This window comes from Dipodomys spectabilis, unplaced genomic scaffold (assembly GCF_019054845.1).
Source record: "Dipodomys spectabilis isolate Male_0828 unplaced genomic scaffold, ASM1905484v1 ptg000009l, whole genome shotgun sequence".
NCBI classification, from domain to species: domain Eukaryota; kingdom Metazoa; phylum Chordata; class Mammalia; order Rodentia; family Heteromyidae; genus Dipodomys; species Dipodomys spectabilis.
In genome coordinates, this window is record NW_024870686.1 from 9,041,895 (window position 1) to 9,056,814 (window position 14,920).

A 14,920-nucleotide genomic window follows, 5' to 3' on the forward strand; every position below is an offset into this window, starting at 1 on the left:
TGACAAACCTAAAGGTAAGTCACTCTACATAGATACATGTCTTATTCTCAACACAAATTAGATAGGATCCAAATGTGCTGCTATTTTTCATCCGTTTCCCCATTTAGCCTTCCTCATCAGAACAGGGAAGTCTGTCTCACCTTACCCTTTCCAACGACTGTATATTTCATGGTGTACTGCATTCTATTTAAATAGTCTATTATTGACAAGAATGACTTTTTAAAATAACTTTAGCCTAGTTCTTTTGCATGCATCTAGTAGAAGTTTTTTTTTTAATCAAACCATTTAGAAGCCTCTGAAATGGGAAGCTAGAATGTCCTCATCTGGCTCCATCCTCTGAAATAATCAGTATTACCAGCTCCCAGTTGACAGTGCTTCTGGTAGTTAATTTCATAATCTAAAATAATATATCCATTTATTGATTTCCTGGACTAAAAATTTAGTGTCTACATGAAAGATGAGAAATATAATGCATTTAGACTACCTCCCACAAGCTCTTCCTGACTCCGAAACCTCATTATATGGAGAAATTAAAGTGATTAGAATAAGTCCCACTGATGCGTCAGTGACTACAGACTCTCAGAGCTCTCTGCACTTAAAATGTTTCCATGTAAACTAATTTCTACCTGGTAGAAAATTTTTAAAACTATCACATGGAATTTTTGGACAGATCGATATCCAATAGGGAAAGCCCTTTCTTTAGAGCCACCATGAAAACCTTTCTTTATCGTCCACCATGAAAACCATTTTTCCCGCCTTCCTCTAAGACCTCTCATCACAAGGTATCCTTTCTAAGATGTTCTCTCTAGCCTCAGTGGGCTACTGACTTATATGAATTTGTTTTGTTTGTCACTTGGGAACTCTCTTACTTATCAATGTTTATCAGCTTATCCAATTGCAGAGAGTATGAGGCGTGAGAAGGTAAGATTGTCTCTTCAGTTCTTACAGCTAATGTACACCTGTAGGTATTAACCTGCTTCTACAGCATCCACTTTGCTGCAGTCTAAACCTGAGAGCCCTATTGATGGCTTCTCATTCCCCAGGGGAGGACACTGCCTAAGGAAAAACTTCACTGTCAGGTAAGAATGACTCAGACCCTAAGCTTGTCACTGTAATTACATTTACAAATGAATGACTGCATTAAAAGGATTACAAGTCTTTTCAATTATCTTGATTTAATTTCTTCTATTAACTTAATAGAAATCTTGGTCAGATGTACCAACCAGGAATACTATATCATTTGCTAATGACAAAATTGCATCAAAGCAACAAGAAGGCTAGGACCCAGAATGTTCCTTGCACAGTTAAGTCTTATTACTTGTTTCCTATGGAAGGAAGGAAGGAAAGAAGGAAGGAAGGAAGGAAGGAAGGAAGGAAGGAAGGAAGGAAGGAAGGAAGGAAGGAAGGAAGGAAGGAAGGAAGGAAGGAAAGACCAATAACAGGATTTTTTGCTATCAAACTGCTGACTAGCACAATCCTCACTTAATCTACCTCTGTGTGTGCGTGTGTGCATGTGTGCATGTGTGTGTGTGTGTGTGTGTGTGTGTGTGTGTGTGTGTGTGTGCTTGAACCCAGGGCCTCTGGCTCTTGCTGGGCTTTTTCTACATAAGACTGGCACTCTACCACTTGAGCCACAACTCCACTTCCAGCTTTCTGATGGTTACTTGTAGATAAGTGTCTCAGGGATTATTCTGTCCCAGATGACTTCAAATCTTGATCTTCAGCCCTCCTTACTCAGTAGCTGGGATTACAGACATGAGCTACTAGGGCCTGTCTTAATCCAGTCTTTAGTTTAGTTTTTTAATGAAAGTGCATTACAGTGTAATATCCTAGACAATGTAAGACTTCACTGTCCAAACTCTATGACCCTATTGTTTATATCCTATTAGGCCTGTGTTCACATGTAGAATTTGAGTAATGGGCCAAAGAACATTTTACCCAGGCTGAGTTTCCTTACTGAGACAATGTTATCAGTTCATGTCCCTTGATCCAAAATGTGTAGATCCTGAACCCAGAGAGAAGTATTTTAATTTGGGTAAGCTGATGCTTAAGAAGCATAGTAGAGATCCCTGAAGATGAGGCCATGTTTAGAATTGATCAAACGAGTCTCCAAGGACACTTTGTTTTCCTAATGAGAAAACAAAATAGTTTAGGGGAAAATAATCCATGTATTGGTACTTGAAGAGCTTCAGTTTGCTTCCACAGACAAAAAACCTAAGTGCATTAGTATCTTTTCAAAGTTGTAAACAACTTCAGTAGACTCCAAATTCTAGATCAACAACTTTTTTCTACTATGTGTAAAGCATTGTGCTTTGCTTTATTGGGGTTAAGAAAATAGACATGGCAGAAGCCCCAAGTTCAAAGAGAGTGTTGAAAGAGATCTGACATGAAAGAAAGACAGCAACGTTTGGGGTAATTGCTGATGAGCCAGAGGTGTGCAGAGTGATGGCTGAATATGGCTTATCAAGCGAAACTTTCACTTGGAACTATAATAGGTGGGGACAGCTTTTAAATATCATCTCCTCATTTGATTCTTCATTGAGTGTTTTTCCCAGATCTAGGGGTAGAAGAGCAGATGAAGCGGTAAAGTTAATTTTTAAATCCATTGCAATGTCTGGCTTACATGCACCAAGTCCTGCCAAGAACTGTCAATCCCTTGAATCAATAGCTAACTTCCATCTCTGTGGCATATAAGTGCTCCAAATGTCAGAAATTAAAAGCTCAGGATGAATCTCTCCAATGACTAGTTTTCATTTCAAGGTCTTCTCAGACAGATGAGATAAATAGATTTTAATATGTCCTTGCTGGAAATCATTTGACAAAAGTTCTGTGAAATTCCTGGAACCATAGAGCAGTAGACTTAAATATTTTACTTTCCTCGGGCTGGAAAGCTCTTAGAACATTGAATTTAGGCTAGAACATTAAGCTTTTCAATATTTTAGGTATTGGGTGGAAACTGGTTGATAAGAACAGTGAGGTGGAAATAAAAATCCACCTAAGCCGTCTCCAGACCTTGTTCCATTGCGCTTTGATTCATCAGATGTTCCCTTTCGTTTGGCTCCCAAGGCAACCAATGTAAGTAATCAGAACACACTGTGCGTCTTTATGAACTGATATGAACTGACCACTACTCTGTGCCTGTGAACTGAGAGAGCCAGGGACACCAGGATGGGTAAGGATGCTGCTTATTTGGGAATGGCTTCCTTCATAATTAGCTGTTTTCCATGATTGTCTTTAAAGAAAGATTAATAAATCATAGAAACACAGAAATGGAGGGACAGAGGCTGAACCAACTGCAGCAGTGGTACTTACTAGACACTATGTTGAAAATGAACTATATGACTTGTAGGTAGGGATGGGAAGGAAAAACTGGAGGAGACCAAGGGAAGAAGTGACATTGTCCAAAAAAATATTTTACGTTTCAGGACCTAATTTGGGGCCATCTGGCGAAAACAGCAAGGTGAATATTTTTATGCTAAGGTATGTTTTCTGAAATCAGATTTATACTTTGGGTAGTGAGTGTATACTTAATTAATTCACTAGGTAATATTTTACCACTATACCTGCTTCCATGTTACAAATAATAGATAAGTATTTTATATTTACTTTTCTACTTATAGGATTAAAATTAATCCAGTAAAATAGAGTTAATTAACATTGTCAGCTCCAGAATTTCTTCCTAAATAATTATATACTGTTTTTCTACTTACATACAAGCATAAATTTGTGACTCATTATAGAAAGCAGAATGGCAAAGAACTATATGTAATATATTGTATAAGACCCTATCCTTCCAGAAATAATGCAGCAGTATCGGTTTAGAGCTGTTGAATTATGATCATCCCTTCTGTAAATACATCAAGCTGACAGAAATAGTTTCTTCCTGTTCCAAAGTGCTGTAGCTGTCGGGCGAATAAGAATCATAGAAGACATGAAATTGCTACAAAATAAATTTAGCTCAAATTTAAAGATAAATTTTTCATCTGTGGTAGTTTATAAATACTTGAAGAATCACAAAACCGTGATGAACATCTATCATTTAAAATAAAACAAAACCAAAAAACCCTCCATCACCACCAATAGCACATTAGTCCTTGCACAAATATTGTTTGAGTGTCTATCTTGTGCCAAATTATGTGCCTGCTGTTGGAAGTATAAAGATGAATGAGACATGATCGTTCACACAAGGAATTCATCAACCTGTGAGAGAAATAAAGTGTATCCATTCATTTATTCATTTGTTCAGTAAGTTGAGTATTATTGATTGCTCACAAATGCCTGTCATTCCACATCAGAGACACAATAGTAACCAACTCTCAACATGAAAGTGTAATAAGGGAATAACATTCTGTGCCTGGTCAGAGTGAAACAAGATAATCTACCTGTGGTATGAAACCTTCACACAAAGAGCATTTGTACTGCAATCCTTTGGTTGAAGGGATTGTAGAAGCAAAAGGAATATGGCAGTAGATGTGTGTTGGTGAAGTGCTTAATTCATAGCTAAAACTTCATACATAGCAAACATACACGGTGCTAGTTGCTGTAACAAACAAATCCTAGATTGCAATACCTCACATCATTGACAAATTTCATTTTCAGTAGGTAGTTTTTCACATAGAGTTTATAGGTCTATAAACCTAGTAATTCAGTTTTCTTTTCTAAATCTGTGTTCAGGGGGAGAGAGAGAGAGACAGACAGAAACAGAGAGACAGAGACACAGACACAAGACAGACAGACACAGACATAAACACAAAGACACAGAAATGCAGAGGGAATTAAGTTCCTACTACAGAAAGTCTGTGGGAAGTGATGGCCAGAATTGGAAGAACACATTCTATTCCTTCTCACAGTATCTTGGCCACACAAATTGTGTAGATATGGTCAAAGTGGCCTGTCTAGCATCCCAATATCCCAGGCCATGGAGACTCATGTACAGAGGAGCTAAGTGAACCTGATTTATTGATCACAGTATTATTTCTGTCACTAGGACAAGATCATCTAAAATGCTAGTTCACTTTGAATGACTATTTATTGCTTAATATTTAAATATTTAGCACAGAAGTATTGATGCATTGAACATAATCGCTGTTACATATTTTGCAAGCAAGAAATGCTGTAAGGTAGACTGAAGTATCTTTCACTTTGCAGAAGGACCAAGGCCTACATGAATTGAGAGAAATGATACTTTGTTGTGGCATATGTGCAAAATTCAGAACATTTATAGTTTGAAGTACAGAGACAAATATACAGCTGTACACAAATCAGAGCTGTGAAAAGAAAACTAAAGAAGCTGATAGTATATTTTGCTTTCTGGTGATTTTTCAATATGCCTCTGAAGGAAGTTCTTCTATCTCCCAATAACTTAAGTTTTTGTCTATTTACCTTTTTCATATAGAGATGGTTTATTATAATCCTTAAGGATATTGACATTAGAATGAAACACAATGCTTTTCAAATCATAGCTCAGTCATTTTTTATTCATAGCTTTGAGCAAGTTGCTAAAACTTACATTAACCTTAGTTTCTCAAGTTGTAAAAAAATTATAAAGGATAACAATAACACTAATTCTGCCTTGGACTTTCCTGAGGATTGCATGAGCTAGTGCATTGTTGAATTTTGTCTACCATCTGGCACATGATAGACATTTTTTAATTAAATATTGTGATGATATTAAAGCCAATGATTTTAGACTATTTAATGACATGCTATTTTGCCCAAAGATACAGCTTGAAATAAAATTAAATATAATGTAATCCCAATTTTGATTTAAAAATACTAAATAGAGACAAATAGGAAGGAGAAACAACATGTTTGTGAGGTACAATTGTGGGTTTTTAATCCCTCTGTCACCCAGTTAGGACTCTTCAGATGTTCTGAGAGTAAAGATTTGTTTTTGCATGCACTCTTTCCCTCTCTTTAGTAAGAGGAGAAACATTTATACGATCTGAAAAGAAACCAGAGTATTCTTTCCCTCTCTTAAACTTGGTTTGCACACATAATTGTTTTATTAACATGATATGACTTACATATTATTTTCTCATAAAGACAAGACTTCCCTAAGGAACCTTCGCTTTGCTCTTTCTTGGCTTAGAATAATTGGCCAGCAGCATTAAAAATTAATCTCCTGAGAAGCAAATAGTGTTCTTTTGCTCCTAGGTATTTTTTTTCACTCTTACTCATGAGTAGGAATCTGAAATATCTTTGTGAGACTTTGTTTCTCTCCTTTCTTATCTACATGTACTTGGGTCCTGAATCAATACATGGAACAATTACAAATAATTTCTAATGTAAGGTTTTTATCAACAGTTGAACATGATAACCAGTGAGTAAAACTCTAGACCCCCAAGTCACTCCAGATTTTCTTTGAAACTGAAGCTAAAATATACTCATTTGTACACTTATGGTGGTTTACAAATTTAGACATAATTGAAATTTTGAAAATATTTGTTTTTGTTTCTACATACCACATCTTTTCTTTGGTATGAACATATCTTGGATCAAGGTATGGAACAGTCTTCTTCTGAAGTGTATTCAGTTTGGAAACATGAAACTAGTACTTGGCATTTTTCTTGAATTGCTCACATCTGGTTATACTAGTTTGATTAATGTTGGGAAAAACTTGAGCTCCTGAGGGAAGGCTACCTATATGACTTTATACCTGTCTGTACATGGCCAGGGTCACAAATGTAACAAAGTTTTTTTTCTGTGGAGAATGGAAAAGCCAAATTAATGGATGAGTTCTCTCCTTCAATGTAAAAAATGTCTAGTTTATTGTTTTCTTACTGACACTTACTTTAACCTCTGCCATTTCACCTGAAGTCTTCCTTAAAAGATGTTATTCACTTCTGTCTTGTTATTTGTCTTGTCTGATGGCTATTTCTTTTCCTTTTGGGAAAAAAATTTTATCTGGCCTTTTCTGAGTGCTTTATTTGCTCCGTGAATTTTCATGCCTTTAATCATTTTCTTACTGGTTATCTTTATTTGCTTATTTAATTTCCTTTTTTCATGTTAAATGAGAAAAAAGGTGTACAACTTCCAGATCAATAGGTATAAACACAGTCTAATGCTAAAACTAGGATTCTGTTTCCCCCTGATTCTGTGTGTACAAGGTTCTTTATGCTTTTCAAGGAAGAATTCTTGATGTAGAATCAACAGAATCCCTTAAATAATGAGACAAACCCAATCTTGGCAACTTTTTTCTATTTAGCATCTACCTGATTACTGTTTACAAATATAACTAGTTTCTTTGGCACCATAGAAGATAATGACACTAGGGGCAAGAAAACAAAACAAGAGCTTCAAAAGTCACATTGTGAAATCATCAGACTTCTTCTCTGTCCAAATACTGAAGTGCATCTATCAATGTCCTTTGTCAGTATCACATCAAAGAAACTCAGCTGCATTCGTGAAGCTATTTTTTTTTTGGTCCCCACAAGTAAACACCTAAAATAAACAACTTAAAGGGAAAAGTTATCTAATATGGTTCACAGTTTCAGAGGTGTTAATCCATTATGGCCAGGAAGCAGTGGAGTAGAGCAGTTCACATCATAGCTGATGGGAAATAGAGTACAGCCCTCATAGAAAGGGTCTATGGAAAAACGGAGACCAAGGACCTACTTCCTGAAACTAGGCTCCAGCTCTGACTTCTAACCGCCTCCTAATAATGCTGTCATATGATGAATCTATCAAGAGATTAATCTGTTGATTAAGGTATCGCTCTCCAGACCAAATTATTTCCCCAAAACCCATTAGCAGCTAACTGTACCTTTAATACATTAGCCAGTGTGGGACATTTCATATTCAAATCATAATAAGCCCCAGAAAGGACATGGAGGTCTCTCATATGAGCTCCTCTCTGATGGATAGATTCTCTTTGAAAATATCAACAATGTGAATAGGCTCTGCTCATCCAAGAGACTTAGAGTCATATCTCTTAATGGCGTCCCCACTACCAGACACTTGGAGCTTTAAATATCTCTGTCTTCTTGAGTCTAAATGTCTTTCCTGATAATTTACATTCTCTGTCCAAGTCTGCCCTCTGGAGCCTCCAAAATTCCTCAAATTAATTAACCAGAAAGTACTACTGATTATTAGCTCAACGTCTAGTCCTCTGAATTCACATTGGCCAGCAGAAACTTTAAAATCAGTATGATGAAGGAATGGAGTTGGACTTGGCGCACATATATGCACCAAATACTAAGGAGCTATTTGGTAGAGTGAAGTATTCATATGGTACACTCAAATACTAAGGAAGTGAGGCAAGATTGGGCAAAGTTACTAATGAGACTCTATCTCATAAACAAAAGTGCCAAGGACATAGTTCAAGGGGGTCAACTACAGCATGAGGTCCTGAGTTCAACCTCTAGTACTACACACACACACACACACACACACACACACACACACACACACACACACAGAAGTACCAACTCTCCTCCTTTAAAAAATGGTTTTATAACTTACCAAGCCCAGCCAAAATGCTTTTAACTCTTAAGACCTGTGAGAGACCTCCGTGATTATCTAACTCATCTCTCACTTTTCAGAGAAATAACTTGAGACCCAGAGGTCAAACCTGAACTGAAGGTCATAGAGTGTTGATTTCTAGAACTCTGGCGTGACTGTAGTGGAGGAATTTTGCCTAATGTATTCTCAGAAGACACACTTCAATGACCATAGATCCATTCTCTAACAAAATGTTTTTATTATACAGTTTTCTGGAACCATATTGTGTGAGCTAACTTCCATTAGCACACATTAGTATCTAGTCTGGGATATTAACTTATTCTAACTTTTTCAAAAGTTATACCCTTAAAAATTCTAAAAATATCTTTGCGGGGGGGGGGGGTGGGGAGAAGACCTACTTTCTCAAAATTCTCTTCAGTTTTCCCTCAGAATAGAGTCTCTGAGTACAGCACGTGCTTATACACTTTTGAACACATAAGCAAGTGCACATACACACACACACATATACACACAAATGGCTGACTTTGCTATAGATCCAATATTACCATTACCAACAGATAATCAATATCTTTAGTGAGGATGTTTTCCAAGTGAAGTGACTTTACTTAGAAAACAGGATGTAAAGCTGTTATAATCCTGATGGTACATATGTGGTTGATAACATCCGCATTGCCATAAGTAGCTCCTCACAGAGAATGCTGGGGTAATTGTGACTGATGTACTTCAAAAAATGCTGTGGCCCTTGAGAGTCTAAGATAATAAAAAGGAACAAGATGACATGTTGACACTGCTTCTCACATGCTTGACGAGTCACAGAAGGAATGCAGTGTTAGGCAACTCCATGAGGAAAGAGTTATTGCTTATAAATCTGGAGTATGTTTTGCTCCAAAACTATGATTAGTCCTTCTTCCCTTAAAAATACAGCAAGAAGACAGGTGCTGGTGGCACATGCCTGTAATCCTAGCTACTCAGAAGACTGAGAATCACATTCAAAGCCAGTCCAGTCAGGAAAGTCCGTGAGACTCTTATTTCCAATAAACCACTCAGAAAACCAGAAGTGGCACTGTGGCTTAAGTGGTAGAGCACTCGCCTTGAGCTGAAGAGCTGGGGACAGCACCCAAGTCCAGAGTTCAATCCCCACGACTGACAACAACAACAAAAAATATGGAAAGAATACAAAAATTTTATCACTCAGAGAAAACTGCTAGTAATAGTTTGGTGTACTTGTCCAGAATTTTTCTTATATATACATGGAAACATACAATATTTTCAAGTCTTGAACCAAAATCCTTTTCACTTAACATTGTGGTATATTTCCAGGTCACTAAATTATCTGCACAATCATGGCTCTCTATTTTTCTCTGTGTAAACACTCCATTATTTATATAGCACATTCTCTACTGGAGGAATTTATTTTTCTGCAGTCATTCTTTCCCTATTATGTCACTTAAGGTCACCTTTCCCATGCCTTGTTCCTTCTAAGCTACAAATAAAACACATACAAAGCAGGCCAAAAATTCTGTCTCTCTGTGTGCTGCTTGAAAGAATTATGCAATGGCTCTGAAACAAAATAGAGCTAACATAAAGCAAGAGAGATGTGTCATTCATGATTTTAACAAAAAGCCTATTCCAGAAATTGCAGGACCACAAAAAAGTAGATGATGGAAAAGCAGCATGACAGAAAATAGGAGAGAAAGAATGTCAAAGTGATTACCAAACAGCTTCAGAGATGGACAGGAAGAGGGTGAATGACACAGAGGACAGCTGAAAGTTGACCCATTTTCCATATTAAAAAAAAGGTTGTTCTACATCAACAACATTGTGAACTTTGAGGAAGAGGGATCATGGGCTGGTGTTGGTGATAACAGCAATTTATTGAAGGGAACAACAGAACTTTTTACCATGAAGAATGTCCTCAATGATGAAACTGGGACAAAGAGCATCCCATGGGGTCATGCTGGCAAAGAAAACAGGGTAGATTTGGGGATAGTTGTTCCGTGGTAGTGAGGGGAACACAAACTAACAGCTTCAGTGGTGGAGTGCTGGGCTCTGCATTTGAGAACTGACCTGCTATAGATTTTATTGAATATTGTGCTGTATAGAAAAAGGTGAGGCAGGCACTTCTACGTCAGAGTAGAGGAATATGTTCCTTCAACCAAACTTCCTAATATCTCCACAGGCACAGATGTAGGTTGCACTTGGAGAACACAGAGAGAAGCATCAGCTGTCTCCTCATTAGATGACAGGCCAATCTCCCCTTCAAGGTATTTGTTTCAGCTTAAGGCCACACATTTCCATTGGGATCTGTGTGTTCTTGTTTATTATTCCAATGCTCTATGAGCACCATAGCCAGAAGGATTTTATATATTTTGCTCTCCATTGTTTTCCTACTACAGTCCCTGGCACATAGATGTCCAATGATTATTTGTTCAATGAAAGAATAAATAAGTGAATGAATGCTTTTAGGCATGAATGAATGCTTTTAGGGGTGATTAAAAAATGGATAAAAATAAAGAACAACTAGATTCTCAAGACAGATGAAATCAAGAAAATAAAGACTAAAAGGTTTTGTGGGAAAAAATAGCTTTAAAAATTGAGATGTAAGATTAAGCATAGAAAATGTACTCATTATCTTACTCATGTAACTGTAACCCCTCTGTACAGTATCTTTACAATAAGCTATATATTAAAAATAGTAAGCAAATGCTATAATCACTTAGCTGAGAAGTAATGGAACATACACAAATGAGGTAGAAACAAGTGAGTAAAGTAGGTAAATAAAATCATCACAGAGATAAAATTGGCAGGTGATGGTGTTGTTAAAGAAAAGGAAAGGGCAGGAAGAGAGGAATTCCTTAGAATCTCAGTTGCCAGGCAAATTACAGACTTGATATCCACTTGAGGGGAAAAAAGGTTAAAAAAAAAAAAGTGCTCCAGTGGAACTCACTGGACACTGGTGAAAGTGAACTATGGGTGGAGGTGTGAGTTAAGGCCTAGGAGAGAGTAATGGTAGGAAGACACTATAGGAAGGGAAATGTACTCATTACCTGACTCTTGTAATTGTAACCTCTCTGTACATCACCTTAATAATAACAATAAAGTAAAACACAAAGAACCCCACAGGTGCACTGAAGATACTGTGTAAAATTAACTTCAGGCTATGTATACAAGGTGAGTTTCAAATATAAATGAGGTTAATGATTAGACTTGGGTTCCAACCCCAACATATCTCCTTATGTATATGCAAAGACTCCAAATTTTTTTTTAAAAAAATCCAAACATCTGTAGAAGGATTTATTTACCCGTCTTGCTCTTTTTCTTGCTTCTCTCCTCCTGAATTAGGATGCATATATTAAAAAAAGGAGAAAAGAAAAGAAAGAAAGAAAAAGAAATCCACTCCAAAAAAAATACAACAACATTTTGAGCCAGGAACCAGTAAACCACTTGTCACACTTGTAAACCTAGCTACTTGGGAGGTAGAGTTTGGGAAGACAGAGGTTCGAAGCTAGTCCTGGCAAAACATTTGTAAGACTCATCTCAACTAATATGGTATCCTGATACTGTTATTCCAACCTTGTGAGAGGAGGAGATCAGAATCAAAGCAGTTTCAAACCAGCACAGGAACAAAAGAGTTTTCAAGAGTCTATCTCAACTGAAAAAGGCTGGGTGTGGTAATGTGCATCTGTCTGTTGTCCCAGTTACAGCAGAAAGTATATACACAAAGGTCACAGACCAATAGGTGTTTCACAAAAGGAGAGTCTCCCAAAGTAGTTTAGCAAAGACTTATTTTAGTATGTCATCAGGATAATGTAGGGAGAAACAACAAAGAAAAACAACTCTCTCTTTTTTTACAGGAGATGATGGACATTCAGAAGAGTGGTTATCTGTTGTAATTCTTTAATTTCTTGGCTAGATCCTGGTCACAGTATCCCATAACCCCTAGACATTTTGCTGTTTCCAAACCAACACAATGGGTTAGAATAGCATCCAAAACATAGTCAACAGGTCCTGTTCACTATTGAGAAGCATGGAGAAAAATGGTGTAGGCTTAACCAAACACCGGACAATAATTGTGTGAGTTTTGGAACTTACTGCCAGACATCAGACATGCCCTTTATTTTTTCTCTCTAGGGAGATAATTGGGAGGATAGCTTGCTGCCCTGAGTTTTCAGTTTGACTTCCTGGATCTGGTTTAATTCCTGACTTTACCCTTTTTGTTATTATTTGTTTTAATTTTTAATTCCTTGTCACCTCATCCATCTGTCCTGTCTCAGTGGCTACCAGTGGAATATAAAGAGCAAAGAGAAGCAATGTGCTGGTAACTTGGAGAACACAGATTCATAGAAGAGAGGCAACGGCTGTTCTCTGGGTTCGGTCCACAGAGAGCACTGGAGTTCAGTTTCCAATGCACTGAGTCGCCCTGATAGAGATGTCTCACAAGGCTTTGGCACTGTGGGTCTGTAGGTTTGTTGGTCTACTTCCAAGATACAGAGTTTTGAGGCATTTGCACAATCTCACTTTGCAGTGGATGAAGTTGTCCAGGGAAAGACTGTGAGAGGAGAGGAAAAAGCAGGGGATCAGGACAGGTGCCTCAGAGATGCTGAGGCTTGATGGGTCTCTGTTTCATATAATTCAGGAAGGCAGAGAGGCAACAGGTTGTTTCTCTTCTTGGCTTACAAAACCTTGTCAGATAAGAAATCCGTTTATCCTCCCCACTGGAAAACCCCACTGCTCACAGCAGCAGGCCTTCCAGCTTTCAAAGGTGTGGGGAACACCAGTTCCTTTGGGTCAAGGTAGCAGCCACAGACTCTCTGGAAATGAAAGAAGTGAAGGGCTCAGGTAGAGGGCACACTCCCAAATGCCAAGGTCATGTCTGGTCAGCGCTTGGATTTCTAACTTGTGCTGATTCACATTATAAACAGAAGAGAACGCTTTGATCCACAGACTGGTTCGACCAGTTCTGTTGTGAGGAACCCTTTAAAAGTAGGAGGCCCTGAAGGTTGAGCTTTGTCTATCTGCTCTGGGGAGGGAGAACAGTGGGGGGAGGGAGGTTCAGGACACCCCAGTTTCTTCCTGCCATTCCACCTAGTGAGAGGTTCCACTTCCTCAAGTACCATTATGGTATCTAGCTAAATTTACTCAAGAATGGGCAGTAGCTCTGAAAGGCAAAGATTGTGTCTAAATAATGTAACTTTAGTTTTTTTTTAAGTCTCCATCATATTAATAATAGAAAAGCATCCAAAGAGGCTAGTAGCTAGTTATTAGACCAGGGCCTTGAATACAGTAGGCTGTCAAAGAAAAATGATTAAATGGTGACTTACACACCATTTAGCCCATGTTTAGGGCTTATGGCAATCTATGCAAACAGGTAGTGAGGAAGAACCCCATTAGTAATGGTGGAGAGCTTTAGGACAAGAACTTGCATAAATTCCTTGCACAAATGCTATACTTCAAGAAGCTGGAGGTGTGGCACTTACAGCTCCAACGAATGCAGAAATTTCAAGATCTTTACTGGACTCAGGCATGTGGGGTGCTGCTTCCCTAGATGGAATTCGCCATGTCTGAAGAAGTGGTCATGAATCTGATGCAGAAAGGCAATAAAATAAGTTAGCTTTAATGTTTATTGATTACATTTGTATTCCATGTTTTCATTATATCAATGCTTTAAAATAATGGTGAAGGAAGAGTTCTAGGTTATGAGCCCAATCCCAGTACATCCATCTGTCAGGCCTAACCATTCACCCCCAAATGACAAAGCTATGAGGCAGAGAAAGGAGGTTTATCAGATAGTATGGGCAGCCACAAGAAGCCCACCTTCAGCCATCTTCTGGGGATGCAGACAGGAGCTTCAGGTATAAATAGGCAAAGAATTAGGCGGAGAGGGAGAATATACATAGTTAACCTGTTCCAATCACTGATGTAACCTGGTTGGCCTTTATCCTCAGACTCTTCCCTGGAGGTGTTCCAGGGAAGTTGTTGTCCTTTCTAACATTTAAAGGGAGAATTGGAGAAATCAGGTCAGGTTAAGTTAGTCCTCGTGGCTTGGTGGGTTGTCTGTCTTGGGAGGCTTTGCTATTCCTGTCCTTCCTAGAAGTTTCCTCCATTATTCTTTGTAAAGATGTTATTGATTAGTCTTGTCCTTCCTGGATTCCCAGGTAGCTACACAGGCAATGACTCACAAATGAAAAAAGATATGAAAATGGATGTGGAGATGCCAAGCTTATTCCTGCCTTTAGTTCATTCTAGGGCCCAAGCAAGCAGTTAGTACTTCTCAGTGAAAGCAGTTTAGGTACTGTAACAGTGCAATAGTTGCTAAATCCTGGATAAAATTTTTCATAATGATTCAGAAAGAAAAGTTTGTGGATACATATTTAGCTTACTAATTTTAAAAAGTCAATTGGAATACATTACTTGATTTGCAGGATTTTTTAAAAAATAACATCTCTAAGAAGAAGCT